Below are 12,256 nucleotides of genomic sequence, written 5' to 3'. Positions count from 1 at the left end.
AGGCTGCTGGGACATGGAAGCAATCGTGGCAATTCCCCACTTTTTAGAAAATCGATAACTCTGTTCTGAACCTTAATTTCAGACAAAGCATAGATGTTTTGCAGTCTTCCTGAAATGTCTATACAGAACCTTTAGCTTGAGAGAAGGAAAGCATTAACTGTCTTTTGCTCTGATTCCTTTGCAGACGAGAATTTGAAACAGGATCCTTTATTATGAATGCAAATTCTGTTTTATGAAAGACACTGTCTTTTTCTATAGTAGCTGCTGTAATTACTGGATTATATTCTGATACGCCCATTTGGTGATTGCTCCAAATGTACATTACGATGAGGACCTGTTACAAATGGCCAAAATACTGATCCGGATTCAAAGAAGTTATTCAACTAGTTTCATGAGCCTGAGAAGTTATAATTTGATGGATGATCCATCAGCCGTTTGACGTGAATTGGGGCCAGATGCTCATGTCCAGCAGTTCTTTGAATCCTGACCACTGATTGTTTGTAAACCACTAATTTATCATTTTAAATAGCTGCTGTTGGGGAATATTTACTTGGTACTGCTGCACTTTTAAAATCATTTGCTGCATTCCTATCCACACAGTGGGACTTCTGAGTAAATCTGCATAGAATTGCACTCTTCATATAGTTATTTGCTGAATGTGCGTTGGAAGAAAACATTCAGTATTTGTACAATTCTCTGCTTCACTTGACAGTTCCCAGCAATCAGCTGAGCAACAGATAAGCATTTGCTTGCATCCTTGAATACTGCATTTAATCTTAAATGAAAGCACAGCAGTGAGGGAAAATAATGTTTATAGACATCTTTTTTTTGTTACAGTCGCATTGACTTTTCTCCAATAAATAATGTTAATGTAAGTACAGTAGTTGAAAGGGCTAAACAGGGAAGGACTGTTGCAAATAAAATGCTTGCAATTGGGGGGATTAATTTTTCCTGCTGTTTTAACAATTTAATGCAGAAAGAAATGGTTTTGCAGAAAGAGCTCATTTAATTGTGCATATACTAGTGTGCAAATCATGTTCTCCAAAGTTTAAAAAGCATGCACTGTAGTATATTCTACTGTTACTCTGTATATTTTTTTACACTGCCTGCAGTTCTCTTGAAATGAAATATCGCGTCCAAATTTTAAATTTAGTCTGTATTATTATTCTGTTTAAGTTGGACTTGAAAGCACTAAACACAGATCACGAATCCATCTATATGATTTCAAAATAAAATGAAGTTCCAGAATCTGGTTTTTTTTTAACTGCCTGGCTGTGTCCCAGTTTCAGTGGAGAGTGTAACAGAAAGGCACTCAGCTAAGCTTTCTAATGAAAAAATATCATGTGATCTGCAACCCAGTTCTGTGGTTATTACTATTTCCCCCTCCCCTAAGTTTCATAAAAAAATTCCCTTTGAAAGCTTCTGTCGAACGATACATAAATGGATAAGGTTAATAGCTTATATAATAAATATTAGCAGTAATAAAACATAACAACATCAACAACAACATTCAGCTTTAAAAAGGTGGCAGGACAGTTCACACATGTTACTTTGTCTGCTTAAAACATCAAGAGTATGTGGCAGCCAAGCTTCCTGCAAAGATTTTCTTTCCCAACCTGTTGCACCTCAGAAGATGAGGGCGCCTGGATAAGATCCTTGAATTAAGACTGATCTCGGGGACTTTGAGTGGGTCTGAAGCTGTATGAGCTTTTAAAGGTCCAAACGGCACTCTGATTAAGCCTGGCAATGAATGGGGAGCCCAGGAAGGCGCTTCAAAACAAATGCTATCTGGTCATCACCCGGCTTCCATTATAACTTGCACAAGCGGTAGCCTCAGGGCCAAGCTACTCGTGTGGGGAAATGAGCTGACCACCTCAGGCTATTGATTTTGGGTATCATGACAGGTCAGCAAGTGGTTTGCTAAGTGTTGTGTTTTTACTGACTAGGAGCAGTTCTTGTCGGGTTTTCTGCCTCGGGTTCCAAATTCTTACTATATGCACCTTTACCTGGTGAGGAAGTGGGGCTTTTGGATGCTCTGCTGAAGGCAGCCAAACACCATTTTACTCTTAATACTCCTCCCCCCAAGGTGATAGTCCTATGTTCACCTAAAAGACATCATTACCTCTGGTTTGTTTGCTAGCCAAACACAATCCCAATAAACCTGTAGGATAGAATGAAATAAAACTGCATTTTACTGTGCTCGGGGGGGGGGGGATTGATGTAATCTCAGTAAACATGTCCTGTCCTATAAAGAGATGATCACAGCCCAAAACGTTTAGCACCTGAGGTAGACGATGCTAATCGTGTTCTCCTCCATTGTAAAATAATTTGAAAGAAACCAAAATGTGCACATAATTGACTCGGGCAGTCTCCCTGCCTGAGTTGACAGATCTGGTCTCAGAGGCGGTGCTGAGGACTCCCAGACTGCTGGTTGTGGAGGACTTCAACATCGATATCTGAAAGTGGGAGATATTGACATCAGCCGCTTGTCATGATCAGATTACTCCCTGTTCAGATTTAGGCGCTCAGCACCTTTCCCCCTCCGCAGAGGCAGGAGAACTGCTAGGATGGTCCGCCCTCGGAGGCTGATGGATCAAGTGGGTTTCCAGATGGCTCTGGGGGATTTTCCAGCTGATGCGACTGGCTCTCCTGTCAAAGCCCTGGCTGACCTCTGGAACATCCGAATGGCTCAGGCTGTTGACATGATCGCCCCTGAATGGCCTCTCCCACTTCGTGGAGCCCTCTTGGTTCCCTGGTATACTCCAGAGCTTAACGAGGAAACAGGCTGGGAGACGGTTCAGGTGTGAGTAGAGGAAAACTGGTCAAATGCAATCGACCACTTGCACTCTGAACCCTTGCTCTTCTTGGCTGATAAAAACTAGCAGGGAGGAGACAGCTGGCTGGACCAGGTAGGTGATTAATTCCTCCTTGAGAGAGGGGATGGTCTCTGCCTTCTTGAAGGAGGCAGTGGTAAGGCCACTTCTCAAGAAACCCTCTCTGGATTGCCCAAATCTAAGCAACTTCTGGCCAGTTGCTAATCACCCCTTTTTGGGCAAGGCTCTTGAGCGGGTGGTTACAGACCAGATCCAGGCACTCTTGGAGGAAACTGATTTTCTAGATCCATTTCAATTGGGGTTTAGGCCTGTTTTGGGCACAGAAACTGCTTTGGTCACCCTCTGTTGCGAGAGCGGCGGAAAATGTGTCCTTGTTAATTCTCAACGTCTCAGCGGCTTTTGATGCCATTGACCACGGTGTCTTTCTGGAGCGGATGTCCGAGTTAGATGTGATGGCACTACTTGGCAGTGGCTCTGGTCCAATTTGGATGGTTGTTTCCAGAGGGTGATGCTTGGGGGGCAGGCATGATCTTTGGCTCTGTGGAGCTCTCAATGCCTCAGAGTTTGATTTTATCCCCTATGCTGTTTAACATCTACGTGAAACCACTGAGCAGGGTCATCTGGAGTTTTAGATTACATTGTCAGCAATGTGCTGCTGACACACAACTCTACTTCTCCTTTACATCTGCAGGTGAGGCAGTGGAAGCGCTGGACAGTTGTCTCGCCTCGGTAATGTACTGGATGTGAGCCAACAAACAAACTCAGTCCACTTGGCGATGTATGGGAAGTTGCCTGCTCTTAAGGGGGTTAAATTCCCTCTGAAGGAGCGGGGATGTAGCTTGGGGGTCCATCTGAATCCTTTGCTGTAGCTTGAGGCTCAGGTGGCCTCAGTGGCATAGAGTGCCTTCTGTCAGCTTTGGCCGGTAGCCCAGCTGTGCCTCTTAAGCCAAGCCTTTGGCTGATTAACACCCTATATCCTTTTGGGGGACAGGAGGCAGGCAGGTGTGGAGGACTCCCTGGTCCTGAATGGGGTAACTCTGCCCCTGAAGGACCAGGTGTGCAGCCTGGGAGTCATTTTGGCCTCACAGCTGTCCATGAAGGCGCAGGTCAATTCTGTGTCCAGGGCAGCTGTTTACCAGCTCCACCTGGTACGCAAGCTGAGACCCTACCTGCCCGCGGACTGTCTCGCCAGAGTGGTGCATGCTCTAGTTATCTCCCGCTTGGACTACTGCAATGCGCTCTACGTGGGGCTACCTTTGAAGGTGACCTGGAAACTACAAGTACCGGTAATCCAGAATGTGGCAGCTAAACTGGTGATTGGGAGCGGCCGCCGAGACCACATAACACCAGTCTCGAAAGATCTACATTGGCTCCCAGTACATTTCTGAGCACAATTCAAAGTGTTGGTGCTGACCTTTAAAGCCCTAAATGACCTCGGTCCAGTACACCTGAAGGAGCCTCTCCACCCCCATCGTTCTGCCCGGACACTGAGGTCCAGCACGAAGGGCCTTCTGGCGGTTCCCTCACTGCGAGAAGCCAAGTTACAGGGAACCAGGCAGAGGGCCTTCTCGGTAGTGGCGCCCGCCCTGTGGAATACCCTCCCATCAGATGGCAAAGAGAAGAACAACTACCAGACTTTTAGAAGACATCTGAAGGCAGCCCTCTTTAGGGAAGCTTTTAATGTTTAACAAACCACTGTATTTTAATACTTTGTTGGAAGCCGCCCAGAGTGGCTGGGGAAACCCAGCCAGATGGGCGGGGTACAAATAATAAATTCTATTCTATTCTAAATGTGTTTGTGGAGGGGGTATTGGTTTGGTTCTTGTTTTCATTCTGTGTTTTGTGTTTTTATCTTGTATGCTGCAAACTGCCCTGAGATCTTGGGAAGAAGGGCAGAGTACAAATTTAATAAATAATACAAAATAAATATTTATTACAGTTTTAATAGCAATCAAAACCTGCCACTTTGTGAAATGGCACTGGCCACAAAGAACTCCATTGGACATTTCCCTTTCATATAAATGCTGGGAGTGTAGCCTTGCCTGCTAGCTGCAGTGCTTTCCAGCCAGGCTCTCCCCCAGGATATTCAAGCCATGTGCTCTTCCCATTTCCCCATTCTTCTTTATTAACTTTGTCAGTCACTTTATTTTTTTTTTAAAGATATTTATTAAAGTTTCCAATTTTTTATACAAACAAAAAACAAACAAAGAGATTAAAAACAAACATATAGTACATAAAACATACTTTTCAATAACAAATTTCTCTGACCTCCTCATACCTCCCCTTCTTGTATTCCATTTCAAATTATTTGTTCAGCAAATCCTTAACTTAAAGCATTACAGCTTATAATATTACCTTATTTTCTATCCAAACCCTTTTTTTCATCCGTGTTCCTTTATATCATTACAGCTAGAAACCACTCAATTTCAATCCAACATCATTCAGCATTCCTTAATTTTACAATATTTCTGTAAGTAGTCCTTAAATTTTTTCCAATCTTCTTCTGCCGACTCTTCTCCCTGGTCACGGATTCTGCTCGTCATTTCTGCCAATCCCATACAGTCAATCAGTTTCATCTGCCATTCTTCCAGAGTGGGTAAATCTTGCGTCTTCCAATACTTTGCGATGAGTATTCTTGCTGCTGTTGTAGCATACATGAAAAAAGTTCTATCCTTCTTTGGCACCACTTGGCCGGCCATGCCCAAGAGAAAGGCCTCTGGTTTCTTCAAGAAGGTATATTTAAATACCTTTTTCAATTCGTTATATATCATTTCCCATAAAGCCTTAATCCTGGGACACGTCCACCAAAGGTGAAAGAATGTACCTTCATTTTCCTTACATTTCCAACATTTATTGTCGGGCAAATGGTAGATTTTTGCAAGCTTGACTGGGGTCATGTACCACCTGTATATCATTTTCATAATATTCTCTCTTAAGGCATTGCATGCCGTGAATTTAATCCCGGTGGTCCACAACTGTTCCCAGTCAGCAAACATAATATTGTGTCCAACGTCTTGTGCCCATTTAATCATTACAGATTTCAGTCAGTCACTTTATACCACTCAAGGAAACCCAGTGCGACCTACAACCAAACAACGGACCTCAATACTTTGTAGCTACAGAGAATACCCACACCTCATTGGGCTGTTTCCCCCCCTTTTGCTCAAAAATTTATTAGTACCTCTGCAAAGCTTGGCTGTGCCTCTTGCTATGCCTCTGTGCTATCAGTACCCACCACCTGAGTTTGCTACTAGAGGGAGTTGTAACGCAAACCCTTTGGGAGGCATCCGGCCAAGTCATCCTCATGGGAATATTAGATGCAGAGATCTAAGTGAGCCACATCCATCGATTTCAGTGGATATATACTCAGAGAATAAACTAGGTAGACACAAGCTGTTGTTTGTGCCAGGCGTTGATGGGTGCGTTTTGTGTAAAGAGAGGAAGCAAAGCTCTTGGGGAAATGCTATAATAAGGCCAGGAGCCGCGTGAGCCTGTTTGCAGCAAAAATAGACGTTGGGTCTTTCCCGGTGCTAGAAGCCCTGACAGATTTATTGCGAAAGGAGCTTCTGCCAGCTCGACTCGCAATGCTCAGATGCATGAGATGCATACGTTCCCCTCCCTGCGTGGCTGTGTATTATGTCATCTGCCAACGGAGAACGCTTCTGTGCATTTGACAAACAAGGCAGCTTACGCGGCAGTCAAGACTGTTGATTGTTCCAGTGCTGGTTTCGCCATAGTAGGGAGTGGACCCATTTCATCAAGACCTTATGAGTTCAATTGAATGCAAATTTTTCATTATCACATGTGGAGCCTGGGTAGGATTTCTTCTATGAAGCTGATGATGAAATGCGCACGTAATATCAAGTTTTTCAATCTGCTGGGAGCCAAATAATTGTGAAACAGGTTCCATGTGTCCCAGAGGGCTTTAGGGCGTGCCATTCTGGAATGCCAACCCCTCCATGTCAATTTTGCATCCTTGTTTCCTTTTGAGATGGCTCGGCTCCCTGGCATTCAGAGAGCAGTAGCTGTTGTTACTTGTTGAAAACCCACTGGGAGCACCTGCGCCTTTGAGCATCTCCCATACAATCCTCAGCAGCGCCGCATAATTTTATTATTTATACCCCGCCTATCTGGCTGGGTTTCCCATTATAGATTTGCAAGGGACCTTAGGGTCATCTAGTCCAAGCCCCTGCAATGCAGGAATTGCAGCTAAAGAACCCCTGGCAGATGGCTGACCAATCTGCTTTAAAACCTCCAGTGAAGGAGCTCTCATGCCTCCTTCGCAAAGCCCAGTGCCTTTGGGAAGGCAGTGCAAGGACTGGAGGGGCCAAGGCCCCCCAAAAAACACACTGAGGGCCCCCTGTTGGATTGCCCTGCAGTTGATCAAGGGTGGGGACATCCCACTGGCCTGCCAGGTGTTGCCAAACACCATCCCAGACCATTGGCCATACCTGTTGGGGCTGATGGGAGCTGGAGTTCTGTGATAGTTGCAGGCCAAAGCGAGGTCCCTACCTTTGGTCAAGTGCAGGGTGGTCCAACGTGCGGGCCGAGGGCCGCATGTGGCCCTCGAGGCATTTTTGGCAGCCCTCGGCAACAGTTGACTCCCCCTCCAGCCCTGGCACTGCCTTCCCAGGTAAGTGAGGCGCATGGAAGGTGTTGCGAGGGCTCTGACAGGGTCCTTAGAGTCCTCCAGTCTTCTTCCCAAAGCCTAGTTAGTGCTTTCCCAGCTTTGGGAAGGAGGTGGGAGGGTGCTAGGACCCTGCCAGGATGGAGGGAGAAGGAGGAGGGGGCTCTGGGAGGCAGCAGAGAGCCCCTTGCAGAGGCATGGCAGGTCTGCACAGGTAGCTGGCAGCCCCCACCTCATAGCTGTCAACCGTCCCTTATTTGGCGGGAGACTCCCTTATCCCAGCGCCGTGTCCTGCTGCTGTCCCTTATTGATGATGTCCCTTAAATTTCCCAGGTTTCATGGTCGCCTGGCTCGGGAGGAAAGCAGCGGCTCGGGGTCCTCCGCCATTATAGAGAGCACATGCACAAGCTGCCGTGTCTCCATCTCTTCCTTTTCCCCCTCAGGGGCGTGTCGTGAGGAGACGGGTGGCGGTGGGCGGGCAGGCAGCCCCTCTCTTGCGAGACTTACGCCACGCTGCCAGGGGAAGCCGGAGGCGGCAGCAGCGGCGGCGGCTGAGGAGGCGGCCTGAGGGAGGAGGAAGAGGAGGAGATGGGGAGGGACGCAGAAGGGCGGCATTTCAGGGTCACCGTGGTGCCGCAACCGCCTCATGCCGAGCTCGCGGGCAGTTTGGGCGAGAGTCTCTCTCTCTTCCTCCCTCCCTCTCGGGCAGGGAAGGGCCAATGGAACTCCTCGCACCAGGACGACGGCAGCCCCGACGTGCTGCTTAGCATCCCCTCCAACCAGTGCAGCATCTTAATGTCGTGATTTCCCCCTCTGCATTCCTTTCATAACTCTATTTTTATAAATCATTTGTCCATCCATAGTTCAAATTTTTACTACAAGTTTTCTGTCAATCCTACCAATGTATGTAATCTTGACAATAGCTTTTCAAATAAATTATAAACTTTCCCCATTCTTTATTAAAGAGGTCCTCTTCCTGGTTTCTAATTCTGCCTGTAAGCTTTGCCATCTGGACGTCGTTCATCAGTTTTGTCTGCCACTCTTCTTTGGTTGAGGTTGTAGACCCTTAGAATCATCTAGTCCAACCCCCTGCAAAACACAGTTCTTTGAATATTAAACCTAAACTTCACTTTCTGAATCAACTGCTGGAAACTTGTCGATAAAATCTTTTCAAGTCTTCGCTTTTTCAGGACATGCCTGGACGTCCTCACCAACCCACCTGCCCTTGCATAATCCTTGTGGGACAATTTTAGCTGTTTACACCTGCCTTTCCATTCGAGATGATTCATTTAGATCACTTTCCTGCCCTAACCTAAGAGTTGCGAGTAGGCTGCGATAAACCCTTATAGCCACTAACTTGCTGAGAGAGGCAGAGGAACAACTTGCCCCAAACCAGATGCTGAACTTTATGGCTAGCTTCCGTGAGCTTCAGAAGGCTTGGCTCCTTTGTGCAATGAGGCTGCTCAGCTACTGCAATTTATACTGCCTGTTTTATTTAATTGCCATTTTATCTTGTCTTTCCTCCAAGAACAACAACCTTTTGAGGTAGGCTGAGGATAAGCTTGGGGGCCTCCAAATACCGTTTTAAATGCCCAAAGTGGTACAGAACTCTACTGCCCCCATTTCCCTGTATTCCATATACCAGGCCTTGTGAAATCTTGGAGACTGGAGGTCCCTGTGTTCACCGGGTCTCCTGTAGCCTCACAGGAAGAGGTTCTGGAATCCATAATAGATCAGCTTCTGATTGTATTAGTGAGCTGTCAGGGATGATGTCAGGAGCAGGTGAGCAATAAATCACACTGCATCAGCAAAGTTAACTCTTTATTCAAAAAAACAAGACACCTCAGGAGGCCAGGCCTAGTGAGCACAGCAACCCTTCTTGGTAGATCTTGCCCCTATGAGGTGGTTGTGAGGACTGACGGTCCCCGCCTTCCCATAGCAATAATAATAATAATTTTATTATTTATACCCCACCCATCTGGCTGGATTTCCCCAGCAACTCCGGGTGGCTTACAACACACACAAAACTGTAAAACATGAGACACAAAAAATTTCCTGGTTGTTGCATTTGCAAAGTAAAGGAAGGACTGGACCCTGATTAAAAACAAGACACGAGGCTATGACCAGCAAAGCTCTCGGAGAAAGTGCATAAACCACACCCCTCACCAGGCCATTTTATTAGCAAAAGAATCTTTTACACAGTGCTCGTAAGAACCAATCATATTTCCTCTGAGCATTTCATCAAACCCCACGTGGGGAAAAAGTAACACTACAACACTAATTAGCATGCATATATTTTGGGGTAAATATGTTGAGAACTACAAAGGGGTAGTAAATAACTTGAGAACTACAAAGGGGTGGTAAATAAGTTGAGAACTACAAAGGGGTGCATCTGGCAACCCCAGAGCTGGGAAATAAACATGATAAGAAGGATGGCCAGAAAGACCAGATCATTACCACCTTCATGTGAGATCTGTTTCCTGGCTCCAAGATTAACATTTTAAGATTACGGTGGTACCTCGCAAGACGAATGCCTCGCAAGACGAAAAACGCGCAAGACGAAAGAGTTTTCCGTTTTTTGAGTCGTTCCGCAAGACGAATTTCCCTATTGCAAACGTCTTGCGAGTTCTTGCGAGTTTGTTTCCTTTTTCTTAAAGCCGCTAAGCCGTTAATAGCCGCTAAGCCGCTAAGCTGTTAATAGCCGTGCTTCGCAAGACGAAAAATCCGCAAGACGAAGAAACTCGCAGAACGGATTAATTTCGTCTTGCGAGGCACCACTGTACATATTAGAAACTACAAAGACGAAATTGCCCAGTCTTTGAGGACACAGGACGCCTGTCTAAGTGTGCACGTGATTTGTCAGGCAAGGAGAAATGGGCAGCAGAGGCCAAAGGGCATGAAAAGGGCATGAATGTAGAATCTTATGGGATTTAATCGGAAATTATCGTCAATATATCAAACCCAGTCAACACAATGTCTTCATTGTGGACACAATGGCTTGATGTATATTTTATAATTCCTCATGGTAATTCCATGTGATCCCTACACCGGTACAGGGTTGCCTTCAGATGTCTTCTAAAAGTCAAATAGTTGTTTATTTCCTTGACATCTGATGGGAGGGTATTCCACAGGGCGGGCGATACTACTGAGAAGGCCCTCAGCCTGGTTCCCTGCAATCTCACTTCTCTCAGTGAGGGAACCAGCAGAAGATCCATGAAGGAGGACCTCAGTGTCCGGGCTGAGTGTTGGGGGATGGAGACGCTCCTTCAGGTATACTGGGCCGAGGCTGTTTAGGGCTTTAAAGGTGAGCACCAACACTTTGAATTCTGCTTGGAAACATAATGGGAGCCAATGTAGGTCTTTCAGGACTGGTGTTATATGGTCTTGGCAGCCAATCCCAGTCACCAGTCTAGCTGCCGCATTCTGGATTAGTTGCAGTTTCCGGGTCACCTTCAAAGGTAGCCCCACATAGAGTGCATTGCAGTAGTCCAAGCAGGAGATACTGTATTTTTCGCTCCATAAGACGCACTTTTTTCCTCTTAAAAACTAAGGGGAAATGTCTGTGCGTCTTATGGAGCGAATGTGTGGTCCCTGGAGCTAAATTGTCGGAGTGCGGCACACTCCTGAGCTGCTCTTTGGGTCTGGTGGGGGAAACCCGGGCTTCCCCCTCCAGTCCAGGGAGCAGTGGGCAGGCTGCTCGCAGATGCCCCATGCTCCTGAGCAGCTCTGGGGGATGAAGGCTCCCTGCTGCCCTGCGGAGGCTTCGCGGGCTACCCCAGAAGCCAGAACAGCTAGAGGGAGCACTGTGCAGCGCTCCCCCTAGCTGTTCTAGCTTCTGCCTTAGTGGCGCGAAGCCTCCACAGGGCAGCAAGGAGCCTTCATCCCGCTGCCCTGCGGAGGCTCCATCCGGCTATCCCTGGCTTTTGCAGGAGCTGGGGGAAGGAACAGAGCGCGCGACTCTGTCCCTTCCCCCACCTCCCCAAAAAGCCCCCAAGAGCCGCACTCCCTTTAAAGAGTGCACGGCTCTTGCGGGAGGTGGGGGGAAAGCCAGGAGGCTTGCTTTCACTGAAGCCAGGAAGGCAAGAGGGATTGATGCGAACCGATCCCGCTTGCTTTCCTGCCTTCAGGGATAGCCCTGAAAGCCTACTGAGGGAAGAGGGAGGAGCGCTCCCTCTTCGCTCAGGAGGCTTTGCGTTGCTTTCTTCTTTCTTGTTTTCCTCCCCTAAAAACTAGGTGCGTCTTATGATCCGGTGCGTCTAATAGAGCGAAAAATATGGTAACTAGAGCATGCACCAATCTGGCGAGACAGTAGCTCTCCAAGTCTCCTCTCCCCTGGGTCCTTCCTAAGCAATCTGAGACTCCATCGTCTTGTCTGCCTCTGCTCCGCCATTGTCATTCCTCTCCTGGTTCTGGGTGACCAGGGAGGAGGAGGAGACCCCCTGGCTTCTTCAGTAGCCTGTCTCATCTCTGTCTCTTGGCCCTCTCCTCTCCAGCCTCTGCTTCTGCCTCTGGTTGTGGACCTCTCTTTGCCCCAGCCTCTTCCTACTCACTAAGCCCTGTTCCCTCTTCCAACACCGCCTCCTCCCAGTCTGCTCCCTCTTTTCCCTCTGACCACTCCTTGTTGTCTCACCACCAGTTCCCAGGCTCTGAGGCTTCTTCCCTTCGGGGTTCCCTGGCTGGTGCCTCCCACCGCTCCTCTGCACCCAGCCAGTCTTTCACGTCCAGGTTTTGACGCAGGTTTTATGTGCGTTCCCTGCATTGGAAGCAAAAGAGGCCCCTCCATTATGGAAGCTAA

The sequence above is a fragment of the Podarcis raffonei genome, chromosome 1 (genome assembly GCF_027172205.1).
Source record: "Podarcis raffonei isolate rPodRaf1 chromosome 1, rPodRaf1.pri, whole genome shotgun sequence".
In the NCBI taxonomy this organism is placed as follows: Eukaryota; Metazoa; Chordata; class Lepidosauria; order Squamata; family Lacertidae; genus Podarcis; species Podarcis raffonei.
The sequence above is the reverse complement of the archived record's forward strand: the minus strand, read 5'-3'. Positions refer to the sequence as shown.